Raw genomic sequence first — 15,118 nt, forward strand, 5'->3', positions numbered from 1 at the left:
ATTGATTCTATAAAAGTTTTAAATAAACTGGAATATTTCAATGTAGCAAGCAGTTTTTGCACAAGAGAGAGAATCCACGGAGGGTCATGCATACTTCTTGATACCTGCTTAACATACGAAATATAGACAGGTATTGATTACTTAAATGAGGAGTGCTCTTTTGCAAATTGCTGTGTTGAACTAAAAGAGATGAACATGGTAGTCATATTATTATACAGAACTGCAGGAAGGGCAACAACTAAAACTTACTTGCCCCAACTGCAGTATCTTCTTGATAAACTTCAGAAAGAAAGGAAGAAAAATGTTATCATAGCAACTGATTTAGATGTAACTATGATAAGTCATGACTAAAGCTCCAGCCAATTTATTGACTTAATTCAGAACTCTGGTTTTAAACTAATATTTTGTGAATTCACTAGAGAAAATACTCATTCAGCTACTTGTATAGACTATATGTTGACAAATTACATTTTTGACAGTGAAAACAAATTCTGTTTAGACTTAGGAATTTCTGACCATTCTTCATTGTTTATTCAGCTGCCAGTAATAACTAAATCAAATGTAAGAAAGGTTTTATGAAAATAAACTTTTGTAATAATAACTTCAACCTGTATCAAGAAGAGATAAATGCAGCAAAATGGTGCACAGATAATAGTGTGTCAAGTACTGAGAACTTTGATAAATTTCTGATAAGTTTTCTAGATGTATTCGCAAGTAAAGAAAAATCGATTAGTCTGGGCTTAAAAATATCTAATGTGAGAAAATGTGAGCTAAATAAAAAGCTGACTTTAGTAACTATGTGAGATGCTAAAAGTTGAATTTAAAGATGTTGTCAAAGCTGCCAAAAGAATGTCAAGTCATCAGAATGAGATTTTCACTCTGCAGCATAGTGTGTGCTGATATGAAACTTCCTGGCAGATTAAAACTTCCTGGCTGCAGAGTGCAAATCTCATTCTGGAAACATCCCCCAGGCTGTGGCTAAGCCACGTCTCCGCAATATCCTTTCTTTCAGGAGTGCTAGTTCTGCAAGGTTCGCAGGAGAGCTTCTGTAAAGTTTGGAAGGTCGGAGACGAGGTACCAGCAGAAGTAAAGCTGTGAGTACGGGCCGTGAATCATGCTTGGGTAGCTCAGTTGGTAGAACACTTGCCCGCGAAAGGCAAAGGTCCCGAGTTCGAGTCTTGGTCCGGCACACAGTTTAAATCTGCCTGGAAGTTTCGATGTCAAGTCATTTTAGGCCATAACAATAAATCTAACGCAGTGTGGTGTGTTATTAAATCCGAATTAGCTATAGTAGTTAAGTACCAGGAAATTTCAAAAATTAAGCAAAACAACAACACTGTTTTGAACCCTGTTCAGATATCTCGGTGCTTTAACAAATTTTTTATAAACATATTAGAATCTAATGTTGATGTGATTAATTATTTGAAAAAAATAATTGCACTGCACATAACAAATTTTATCATGAAAGATGATGTTTTTCTCAAAAACCAATATGGGTTTGGAAAAGGGAAAAGCACCCTGAATGCAATTAAGGAGACCATTAAAAAATCAGATGATCATTGGACAAAAGCAGTAATATGGCAGGTATCTTCTGTGAACTTACAAAGGCGTTCTATTCAATGAATCACTTCTTGCTGCTTCATAAGCTAGACAGGTATGGCATCAGATAAAATGCTCTACAGTGACTCAGGTCTTATCCGAGAACCGGGAAGCAAAGAGTAATCATAACATCTAATCCCATACATTATGCACTTCAGTGGAATACAATTTCACAAGGAGTCCCCCAAGGCTGAATCTTATGGCCAATCTTGTTCTCTTCTACGTAAGTGATTCACCTCTTAATATCAGTGCCCAACCAGTCATGTTTGCTGATGAAACATCAGTACTTATCGAAAAAGAAAATGTGAGGAAATTCTGGATCCTGTAATAAAAACAAAATGATTTTAAACCTAATGTTTCAAAGATCCTGTTTAGTCAGTTTGAAACCAAACAATCAAAAATGAGTGAAATCAGTATCACACATAAAAATCAAGTTATGGACGAAACTCAGTCCGCCAAGTTCTTGGGGCTAAACATGGAGAAAAATCTAAGCTGGCAAGCATATACACATTATTTAGCTACTAAAGTGAACAGCCATGCTATTGCAATAGGTATGCTATCTGGTGTAACAGGTATAAATAGTAGGAAAGTGGTGTACCACAGTTACTTTGAATACATAATTGTATATGGTTAATTTTTTGGGAGGAGGGGGATTGAAGACATTGCCAAGAGACTTGATATTTCAAAAAAGAACATCCTATCGCTCGCTATCAAAGATCCTAAATAGTCACCTATCCCTGCATTGTACATATTTGACATTATCAACTTTTTACACAGTAATCCTGAGCTAACTTGAGAATACCATTTCAAATCTGTGTACAACACAAGAAATAAAGAAAATTTCCTGCTTACAACACATCTGTTAAAAGTCTTCCAATAGACACCCACGTACATAGGAGTGAAAGTCTACAAGAAATTCAAGGGTAGAGATGTGACCAGTCTAACTATTTAATATCTTAGTGCTGGGTATAATACTGTATGTATAAAAGAACGCATGGAAAATATAGACACTAAATACAGGTACATCATGAGAAAAACAATATAATAATATTATTGTGTTCAATATAAACCTCTGCTGATAAAAGTAGCATTAAAAATTGTGTAACTATGAATATCATAAGCCATAAATCGACATGTCTTTTGCACAATTCCGTCGATGATGTGTAAAAAGGATGTTATGAGACGAAAAAAATACAGATACAAAATACAAATATAAGCTTCACTTCTGTTTAGACATTTTATTGTAAATGCCTCGCCAGTTAACCATTAGGATTTTAATACTCTCAACAGTGAGGGACATTTCTTTTTATTTTATGCTGATACTTCTGGGTTTCCTACAGCTATCGTTACCTGAACTGATCAGTATAGTATTTTTTGTCTTTGTGTACGCAGTCAAATCTAAAATGGTTGATATGTCTGAGTGCTTTAGGGAGATCATTGTTGGATTTATTGAAATATTTGGGAGTCACGGACGTTTGTGGAAAGTTAAGACCAAGGATTAGAGCGATTGAGATAATAAAGAGGCTGCTTATTATTCTTTAACAGAGGAAACCGGCAGTTAACCCTATGAAATAAAGGGAACAGTTACGGACGTAAACAGATATTTATCTATCTCCATGTACGTTCGCAAGTAACTGCGTTGGGTTCGTACTGTAACTCGTGATTTAAATGAAAATATGAAAACTGCTGGCGTTTAAGGAGCCACTGTGTAGTTGCGAACATAGGCAGCAGTAGAGTCTTTTGCGTTGTGAGCTAGTGTCCTTAACTGAAATATCCTCACGACGGGGAAGCTACTTACAGCTGAAATTTCTTTCCTAGACGGACAGAAGACGAACCAACAGTAGAATGAACCTGTGTCGAGTGGACGAGCGATTTTTGCGGCGATGTATTGCATGTACCGACATCTGCACAGGAATCTGCGAAGCTACATAGCTGCGTGGAAACTGCCGCCTGTTTTGCGTTGATGTGTCAGAGATGTCTTACAAGTACTTTGATTCTAGTAGGAATATCTTTGGAATTGTAAGTTTGTTTTGAAACATTAGCGGTGTGACAAAACTTAATGTTTGACGTGTGTGGGTGAAGCCTGTATACCTATGCAACAAATGTAAACATAACGTCGTCGTCAGGAAGACATTTGGCAAGGTATGCTAGTAAACTCTTATTCTGAGTTACAGCGTAGTGAAACTGTCTGACGCTCGTTTACTGAATAAAACCGGCAGAATGAGGTTGTAAGATGTGTGGAGCGAACAAAAATGTTTTGTGATAGTAGCAGCACTGCCACAGCGATAACCCGGTACTGATGATATAAATTACAGTGAACCTTTGCAAGAGTTAAGCATTTACAACTATTGTTTCTATTCGTTTTATATCCTGTTATCAGTATAAAGTTGGGAACACCGTATTCTCGGAGCTTCACATTACACAATCACGTAGTTTATCACATTTATCATGCGAGTTACATCATATTTGTAGTTTTTTTGGGACCCGTACGTCATCTGTAGTATGGAATAAACAGTACTTCATTTACGGGCAGCAGTCATGATTTTGTAACCTGGGCATGTGTCCGAATTGTACTATTCGATCTGCCACCACCATCGTTGCTGAACAACTGCCATTAAACTATCCCCAAGCTTCACCATCTGAAACTTACCATCCACCATCACAAAAGACGAGCGGAGGTTACTTTCCCATAATTCCATTCTATACCCTCAAAAACATGCAAGGAATGAGTACTCACCTTCACAATGGTTAGCCTGGTACTGTTATCTAATTTTTAAACATCACAAGACGCACCGAATGTTGGACACAATAAGAAAACAACAGTGAGCAGTGTTATTTTATTATTAGCTGTGTAGCAAGATAAAATAAAGAAATCGTTAGCCGGAGGAGATAAAATGTCCTGTTTCCTTCTCCACAGATGAAGCAAAGTTATTAGTAAACCACTGTCTAATATAATAAATACTTCATTTTAAGATAAAATATTCCCAAGAGAATAGCAAAAGTCATACTCATACTTAAAAAGGGATCTGAAGATGGTCCTAGCACTACTCTCCAGTTGCATACTATCTGTATTCAGTAAAATATTTGTACATGCATGGCTGCCTGACTAAATTAATTTCTTAGAAAAATATAACATTCTTTTTTTCTGCTCAGTATGGTTTCCAAGAAAATGAAACTGGTGCTGATGCCATATATGAATTCCTTGATACTACTCTACATCCTGCCAACAACAAATGCCTACCTGTAGGCGTCTTTCTTGGCCTCAGAGAGATCTTTGATGTAATGTACCACAACATATTCAATCTTGCAAAAGTTTGATAATACGAGATATGGGGAACTGCCCATGGCTGACACAGAAGTTATCTCAAAGACCAAGCACAATATCTTCTTGTAAATCAGGAAGGAATCCTAAATGTTGTGTACTCATCTGTACAAGTGCCACAGGTCTCAGTTTTAGTTCCCTTGTTATTTTTACTTTATATAAATGACATCCCCTCCACCCTGCCACTAGTAAGGCATTTCTGTTTTCTGATGATACTGATGCCTTTACTCAGATGCAGATGAATCTCTCCAGTCAGCAGTTAATAGAAATACAGCCCGACTAGACCCATGGCTTGCATCAAACAGACTGCTCCTGAATGCAAAAAAGACAGTATGGAGTCATTCCCTGTCAATTCAACCAATTTGAGAAAATGTTCCAGCTGATAGTCTCAGATTTGGCAGAAATTTAGCACACCAATGCTACCAAGTGTGGAACACTCATGTACAAAATTTTAAGTTCCCCTGCCAATTAGTTCCAGAATTATGACTTGTGAAAGAAGGTGGTGTGACCTGGAAATTGCAACCCACATCTGGCAATCTATCTTCAGACCCAACTTCAGGTCTTAATAACTTTGGAATTATTCCGCACAGTCTAGTGAAATTTTTACAACCCAGTAACATCCACTTAGAGAACACACTCTATGAATCAAAACACCAACAACATATTTCTGAGGGAAAATAAAAAATTCCAAAATGTGATTAAAAAAAGTGTAATACGTTAAAAGGTACATATTGTAGGTGCCCTTTATGCCAAATATAATTCACTTAAAAAGGGTATAAATTTTTTGTGGTCAGCTTAATGTGACCTAAACACACACAGAACTCATCATGCCCATATCAGTCACACAAACAGAGTTACATGAACACGAAAATACAAAAATTTGAAAAATTACCTGAAAAACATGGATTTTCTAAGTGTGGTAGCACAAAAGGGACGAGTGATACCAAGCCACATTTCAAACAATGCATAAGTAGACCATAATATAATATGTGGCAAAATTTCAACTTGTTATTGCAAGGCATTTGTGTACAATAAAATTTGACAGAGATGTATTTGGTTACGTTTCTTTTAACACGATTTAGCAAGTAATAGTGATGATGCAGACAGCTTGTTTCAGATAAAGCTGCAGCAATTGTTAGGAACCATTAGGCAACAGAAAGTTAAACAATGGTAGTTTTCAGGGACAGAATGAGTCATTGTTAGACAGGAACAACAAAGGAAACAAGCAACAATTACAGGTTACTCATGTTTTTAAGATTCTAGTTCAGACTGGTCAGCACTGTTGTGGATAGTCAATATGGAGCCAGAAGAGAGTACTAGTGGTTCTTTTGTTCAAAGAAGTTGCAGTATTGGTAGAGCACAGGCATCTGAATGTCATGAAACAACTTATGGAACAAAATGTGGCATTCGCTTTGTACTTTATGATCTGGATGAATCGGACCAAGATCTGTTGCTATGGAGATCCGGGATACACCCTGTGGGCACAAGAAGTACAGTTCCAGGAAACTTTAGTGTTTGTTGTCATCATATGAAAGTGTTTCTGGATAAGTATTCTTTCCTACAAAGAAGTTGTTTTCATCCATTTCGGATTCATAAGAAGACAGTGAAGTGTAGCCTCAGAGAAATTGATAGAAAATCAGTATTGAAAGTGAATCAGTGCATGTGACTTAACGTGAAACCAGGACAAAAATTATGTTCCAGGTGTGTTACACTGCTAAAAAAATGAAGAATATTCTGATAATTTACATGACAGTGACGCGTATCAGTCACCTACAACCACAGTGGATGAGCAATTAAATACTTCAGTGACTGCTCTTGGTTTGTCTCCCATGAAGACACACAAAGTTGGGAAAAGAGAAAGGCCCAGCTATGGTAGAAGAAAACTACAAGAAGCTCAAATGGAATTTAAACACAAAATAGCTGACACACTAATGGTGGAAGAGGAAGAACTATCTGCTCCAAAGCAACAGAAATCATGCCATAAATGCTCTGATTTGGACAAAATTGTGCATGATTTGAAAGAAAAATGTGCCATATCCACACGCCAGAAAAAAGTAGCTATTCTTACCCTTGCACCTTCCAGCTGGTCTATTGGTTACACTGCAAAGGAATTTAGTGTTTCTACATATATCGTAAAGCAAGCTAGGAAAATAAAAGCAACCCAAGGAGTGCTTCCACAACTTCAGCAGTCTCAGGGTAAGCAATTGAGTTCAGAAATAAAGGTGCTATTGTCCTAGATTTATGAAAATAATGACTACAGCCGAATAATGCCTGGAAAAAAAGACTATGTAACGGTGAAAATGGGAAATATACGTGTACAGATGCAAAAAAGACTGTTGCTATGCAACATATCAGAACTGTATGTAGAATTCAAGGAAAAGTATCCCAATACCAAAGTAGGTTTATCATCTTTTTTCAATCTTCGGCCAAAATGAGTTGTGCCTATAAGTGCAAGGGGCACACACAATGTTTGTGTATGTGAGACCCATCAAAATGCTAAGCTGATGTTTGCTGCTATAAAGGATTCTGGTCTGGATTACAAAGGTGCACACCGTAAGGTGGCTCGCGGAGTATAGATGTAGAGTATAGATGTAGAAGCTGCTAGTGTGTGACATCAGTTCCTACCAGTGCATGATTCACAGGTGTGAAAAGTGTCCTGGTAAGGCAAATCTTGCACAACTCATGAATAACAAACTGTATGGTGAACTCCTTATGGATGACGATGAACATGTTTCTTATAAACAGTGGACACACATATATTGCACAAGTCTTGAAACAAAGCAAAGTACAGTGGAAGATTTTGTTGAAATGTGTTGTCAAAAAACAGACAGACTGACCACACAGCACAATCGGCTTATCTCCAGTTTTGTAAGGATAATTTGAAACAAGATGAAATTAAAGTAATACTAGACTTTTCTGAAAATTATGCATTTATAGTTCAAGATGCCGTCCAAGGATATCATTGGGACAACAATCAAGCAACTCTCCAGCCATTTGTGATTTACTATAGAGGTGTATCAGGTGATGTGTCTGTCATGAACCTGTGCGTTTTTTGTGACTGTTTAATTCATGATGCCATTGCAGTTCATGCCCACATTCGCACTGCCATGGCATATGTGAAAAACAAGCTGCCTCACATACATTTTGTGAAATACTTCAGTGATGGGGCAGCTAGTCAGTACAAAAACTGTAAAAATCTCAAAAATTTATGCATGCATTACCATGATTTTCAGATTCACACAGAATGAAATTTTTTCGCAACAAGTCATGGTAAAAATGTTTGTGATGGTATTGGTGCTACCATTAAGCACATGGCATTATGAGCTAGTCTGCAGCACCCTAAAGGAGGTCACATTCTAACACCTCTTCAGTTATTTACCTGGGTACAGAAAAATATCTCTGGCATACGATCATTCTATGTTTCGAAAGATGAGGTGAAATCAGTCGAAGAGTTGCTAAAAAGCAGACTAGAACACGTTAAAACTGTTGCAGGCACAAGGAGCTATCATCACTTCTCTCCAGCGGACTCTGACAATGTGCAGATGAGCAGACTGTCCAGTTACAACTATAGGTTCATCCACAACATGTGTCTTCACAGTGTGTCTGACTCAGGATTCAGAAGCAAAAGCAGCAACATACAACCAGGTTGCTATGTTATTGCTGTTTATGATGACAAATGGTACTTAGGATGTGTTGCAGAGTGCTGTGAAGCAGAAGGTGATGTATTTGTGAACTTCATGGCACCAGCAAGATCATTTCATTGGCCACGTTTGGCAGACAGGTGTTGGATTCCTTTTGAACGTATTCTTATGACAGTTACAGTTCCTACCACAGTGTCAGGAACACAGTACAATTTGCCACTCAATGTACACAGTACAGTAGCTAAAGTGTGGGAGAACTTCTGTTCGAAGCACAATTGACTGAGTTTTAGCAGTTAAGGGTGCAGTAAACATTAATGATAGGTTGTGTTAATCTGTCTATATGTTGTTGCTTAGTGATTAAACAGTTGTCGGAGAGGATAAGAAGAGACAGAGCAGTTTATGATATGTTTTTACAAAATTGTGTTGTGGAACAATGGCCACATCACTAAATACATCTGTCAATTTCCATTGTACACAAATGTCTTGCAATAACATGCTGAAATTTTGCGATATGTATGATTACGGTCTCCTTATGCAGTGTGTGAAATTTGGCTTTGATACCACTTGTCCCTTTTGTGCTACCACACTTAGAAAATCCATGTTTTTCAGGTAATTTTCCAAATTTTTATATTTTCATGTGCATGTAACTCAGTTTTTTGTGACTGATATGGGCATGATGAGTTCTGTGTGTGTTTAGGCCACATTAAGCTGACCACAAAAAATTTATACCCTTTTTGAGTGAATTATATTTGGCATAGAGGGCACCTACAATATGTACCTTTTAACATATTACACTTTTTTTAATCACATTTTGGAATTTTTTGTTTTCCCTCAGAAATATGTTGTTGGTGTTTTGATTCATGGAGTGTGTTCTCTAAATGGACGTTACTGGGTTGTAAAAATTTCACTGGACTATGTGGAATAGTTCCAAAGTTATTAAGACCTGAAGTTGGGTCTGAAGATAGATTGCCATATGCGGGTTGCAATTTCCGGGTCACACCACCTTCTTTCACAAGTCATAATTCTAGAACTAATTGGCAGGGGAAACTAATACTTTGTACACAAGTGTTCCACACATGCTAGAATTAGTGTACTGGATTTCAGTCAAATCTGAGACTATGAGCTGGAGCCCCTGGTTGAACTGACATGGAATGACCCTATGCTCAACCTTCCCACTGTTGAGAACAGAACTCCCCAGGTTCCAACAATAACACTAAGTGACGCATCCATAACACTGACATATTCACACAGAAAAACCACATGGACATGATTAATTCCAGGCTAAGCAAAGTCTCCTGCACTCCACTCGGTGAGGGATGAGTTAAATGCCAGCATGTTGACATATACAGGGTGTTTCAAAAATGACCGGTATATTTGAAACGGCAATAAAAACTAAACGAGCAGCGATAGAAATACACCGTTTGTTACAATATGCTTGGGACAACAGTACATTTTCAGGCAGACAAACTTTCGAAATTACAGTAGTTACAATTTTCAACAACAGATGGTGCTGCAAGTGATGTGAAAGATATAGAAGACAATGCAGTCTGCGGGTGCGCCATTCTGTACGTCGTCTTTCTGCTGTAAGCGTGTGCTGTTCACAGCGTGCAAGTGTGCTGTAGACAACATGGTTTATTCCTTAGAACAGAGGATTTTTCTGGTGTTGGAATTCCACCGCCTAGAACACAGTGTTGTTGCAACAAGACGAAGTTTTCAACGGAGGTTTAATGTAACCAAAGGACCGAAAAGCGATACAATAAAGGATCTGTTTGAAAAATTTCAACGGACTAGGAACGTGACGGATGAACGTGCTAGAAAGGTAGGGCAACCACGTACGGCAACCACAGAGGGCAACGCGCAGCTAGTGCACCAGGTGATCCAACAGCGGCCTCGGGTTTCCGTTCGCCGTGTTGCAGCTGCGGTCCAAATGACGCCAACGTCCACGTATCGTCTCATGCGCCAGAGTTTACACCTCTATCCATACAAAATTCAAACGCGGCAACCCCTCAGCGCCGCTACCATTGCTGCACGAGAGACATTCGCTAATGATATAGTGCACAGGATTGATGACGGCGATATGCATGTCGGCAGCATTTGGTTTACTGACGAAGCTTATTTTTACCTGGACGGCTTCGTCAATAAACAGAACTGGTGCATATGGGGAAGCGAAAAGCCCCATGTTGCAGTCCCATTGTCCCTGCATCCTCAAAAAGTACTGGTCTGGGCCGCCAATTCTTCCAAAGGAATCATTGGCCCATTTTTCAGATCCGAAACGATTACTGCATCACGCTATCTGGACATTCTTCGTGAATTTGTGGCGGTACAAACTGCCTTAGACGACACTGCGAACACCTCGTGGTTTATGCAAGATGGTGCCCGGCCACATTGCACGGCCGACGTCTTTAATTTCCTGAATGAATATTTCGATGATCGTGTGATTGCTTTGGGCTATCCGAAACATACAGGAGGCGGCGTGGATTGGCCTCCCTATTCGCCAGACATGAACCCCTGTGACTTCTTTCTGTGGGGACACTTGAAAGACCAGGTGTACCGCCAGAATCCAGAAACAATTGAACAGCTGAAGCAGTACATCTCATCTGCATGTGAAGCCTTTCCGCCAGACACGTTGTCAAAGGTTTCGGGTAATTTCATTCAGAGACTACGCCATATTATTGCTACGCATGGTGGATATGTGGAAAATATCGTACTATAGAGTTTCCCAGACTGCAGCGCCATCTGTTGTTGAAAATTGTAACTACTGTAATTTCGAAAGTTTGTCTGCCTGAAAATGTACTGTTGTCCCAAGCATATTGCAACAAACGGTGTATTTCTATCGCTGCTCGTTTAGTTTTTATTGCCGTTTCAAATATACCGGTCATTTTTGAAACACCCTGTATGTATTATGCTCTTTTCTGTTCATTATTATGCTATGGATCGTTTTGGGGGGAGGGGGGATCATAGTATTGAAACAATGATATTATTTAAACTGAAAAAATAAAATCATTTGGAACAATCCTGCACAAATAAAAATGAGAAACCTGTAAACCACTTTTAAAAATGTAAACATAATACTTCTCCCTAGTCAATATGTGTTTGACCTGCCCTGTTTAACAAACATCAATAGACTGTAGAGGAACGTAGACAGTCACCACCATGACAAAATGGTAAAAAGTTGATAAGATTAGTGCTCACTTCTTTAAACTGTATAGCAGTAGTGTTTAATATGTGAGAATTGAAGTGTACAATTATCTCCCAAAATAAGCTGAAAAAATAGTCAAAAGCCAACAAAATTTGAAAAAAACTTAAAGAGCACTTCTAGCAAAGCATTGCTTCTACAACACACAAGACTTTCTGGAACGTGATCTGTCATAAATTGTACATTTTGATTATCTTTCAAAACTAAACTTTTTTTGTTATAAGTATAACCTATTGCCCATTAATGAACTTTAACTGTTTGATATGACCAGCATTGTTATTCAAGGTTACTATTACATTATTATGAACACATATGGGTAACTCCATGTCAATTCAATGCAGCACTCAACCCATACAGATTTCTTTCAGATTTGGTGCATTCAGTGACCCAGATAAGAGAAGAAAAACTAGCAGTTTGCAGAGGTGTATGACAGTTGTGAAGAAAGTTACAGATCTGTAAAGTTTGGAAATTGTGTGAAATTTATGTGCATCTGTCTCAGCATAAATGACTATAATTCTGGTTGTAATCCAAATACACCAATGAAACTTTTATTACTAAAAAGCTAATTGAGAAGAGCTTTACATTGATATGCAATGTGGCAGGTTTCTAAGAATTTCCACATTCAAGGTCATTGACCTTAACCTTTGACCTTGAATAACTCAAAATATATCATCCTCAATTATATATGCAACTATAAGTATGCTAAATATCAAGATGGACACCAAAGGCATCATGGCCCAATTTTTTTCTGTGTCATTACATTAACTAATGCAATAATCAGCAGTGTGTGTGTGTGTGTGTGTGTGTCATTTATTTATTCCTATTCAACAGTTCATCAATGGTATAGAAGTAGTTGTAAAGGAGATATGATTTAAGTTTATTTTTGAAACTACTACTGCTGCGTGTCAGATATTTTATTTCATATTGTAATTTGTTGCAAAGTTTTACATCAGCATATTTTATCCCTTTCTGTGGCAAAGATAGCATAAGTAGAGGTTAGTGTAAGTCTTTCTTTTCTCTGGTATTATAATCATGAATGTCACTGTTGTGTATAAACTGGTCCATGTTGTTGAGAACAAATTTCATTACTAAGTAAATGTACTGTGAGGATGTTGCGAGAACTCCTAACCTTAAGCAGATACCTACAGGATGTGCGGCTATGAGCCCCAGACATTATTTTAACTGCCTTCTTTTGAGCAGTGAATACTTTCTGGCTAAGTGTTGAGTTACCCCAACATTGTATTCCGTATGACATCAAAGAGTGAAAGTATGCAAAGTATGTTGGCTTGCTAATTTCTATATCCTCAAAATTAGCAATTATTCTGATTGCGAAAGTTACTGAACCTAGTCATTTTAGGGGATCCAAAATATGAATTTTCCAATAAAGATTCTCATCTATATGTACACCCATAAAATTAATGTGCTCTACCCTGGCTACTGACTTCTGTTGATGTGTTACATTTATTGGAGGAACTGTACTCCTCATAGTAGAAAATTGAATATACTGTGTTTTTTCAAAGTTCAGTAACTTTTTCTAAGACATTATTTGCATCATTTTCAATTGGAGTTTCTTATACTGGATTAATAATGATGCTTGTATCATCAGCAGTCTGTGTCAGTTTAGCTTCTTGTCTCAGATAAGAAGGGAGGTCATTCACATACATCAAGAACAGAAGGGGACCCATGATCAAACCCTGTGGAACACCTAATGTAATTTCACCTCAGTTAGATGAAGTGGAAAACTTCCTTAAATCACGTAATCCATATGAAGAAACTTTTTGCTTCCTTGCTGTGAACAGCCAATCAGGGAGACTTTATTTTTTTTCAACCAGCGACCATTAGCATGTCTCATGGATGTGGCTTGTTTACTCAAACTACAGTGTACATGTGTTGTGAAGTAGTTTTTGCAGGTCAAAATTGTACTGTTACTATCGATTTCAAGGAGGAGGTCATGCAAGAGTACAAAAGAATTTGAAAAAATTCAGGAGTGTCCTAATGTATTGCTAGATGGTAAAATTTGCAGCAAGTCTAGGACGTAAATATCCCAAAATGCAGCTGTGCTTATTACTTCTAGAGAGGATGTTAGGTGAAGATGAAATAACCTTGGCTCTGGCACTGGATTCTTTAAATATTAACATCCAGTTTTTAGACAAACCACTTGTGAAGAAAAAGAAGGTGCAGTGTGAGAAGAAGTACACAAAGTAAAAACTGAAATGGTTGTCTCGGTGTTGGAGCATATCTTTGTGGCACAGCTGGAAAAAGAGGAGTGTGAAAAGCCCAGTAAAGACTGTAAGTGTGGCAAGACACAAATTTTGACATTACTTCCCAAGAACTGCTGAATAAGGAAAACCATGAAATAATTTTCCATTTCACATTACATGATTTGAAGAATAAAACAGATAGAAGCACGACATGGTATACTAGTGACATCAGATCCAAAGCCAGATAAGACGTGTTGTGAAAAAATGTTCAGTTTGTACCTGATTTTTGCTGTGATCTATGTGATGCCAGGAAGAAAAGACTGTGTGTCTGTGAAAGAAAATGGAATTAGAGTACATAAGCAGAAACAGTGAATTCTTAAGGAATTGTATGGATATTTCAAAGGTATATACCCAGTTGTAAATGCTGACTTTCAAGATTTTTTTGAGTTGTGACAAAAGCAGTGCCTTTGCCAGTGGTATCCAATCCATACTGTTTTTTTGTGGGTCACACCAGAATTTTAAGTTAAAGGATGAAGGATATGAATTGAAAGAACTAACTATATGTGAAGAACGCACATCACCATCATTAAAGTGCTGTGTAGCATTTGTTATGTGCAGTCCTGTATTTCCAGCATGTTTCTTAGGTGCATATCCCTGTCGTCCAAGTTTTACAAGAGTGACTTATCTGTTTGAGCTGTTTGGTACCAACTGCATTGACAAAATTACATACAAGTGTTGGTTAACAGTAGGCAGGGTAATTCTGGAGATGATAACAAAATCAGTAGACAATTTCATTGAGCAGTTGGCATCAAGTTTACAGCAGTTACTATGGCATTACAGAAGTGTCCGATTCCACCTATCTGCTTTGACCCATGACATCATCAATATAGTGGAAATGGCTGCTTCCAGCGTATATAAAATGATGATGGTGATGTCACTACATACATACGCCAACAAACCTGAACAAAAATAAAAATGACACAATAATGTCTCACTCCAAAAATAAAATGAAACTAACAAGGCAATCATGGAAAATTGGGGGTTAGGTCGGGGACAAACTAATTATACAAAATGAAAAAGTACCCCAACATCCCAAAACAAATAATATCAAAAAAATTTAAATTAGAGAACTCTGATGCACTAACGGAACCACAGCAAT

General features: G+C 37.7%; 1 protein-coding gene across 1 annotated transcript in view; it reads left to right on the forward strand.

Annotated features, from left to right (window-relative positions):
* The first annotated feature begins 3,608 nt into the window (after positions 1–3,608).
* The window catches only part of LOC124555264 (uncharacterized protein KIAA2013 homolog), a 192,677-nt gene continuing 181,167 nt past the window's right edge, over positions 3,609–15,118 (forward strand). The window contains exon 1 of the mRNA XM_047129132.1: positions 3,609–3,741. The gene's annotated coding sequence lies outside the window, so the exon portion shown is untranslated. The remainder of the gene's footprint in view (positions 3,742–15,118) is intronic.

Source organism: Schistocerca americana, chromosome X, assembly GCF_021461395.2.
Source record: "Schistocerca americana isolate TAMUIC-IGC-003095 chromosome X, iqSchAmer2.1, whole genome shotgun sequence".
Taxonomy (NCBI): Eukaryota; Metazoa; Arthropoda; class Insecta; order Orthoptera; family Acrididae; genus Schistocerca; species Schistocerca americana.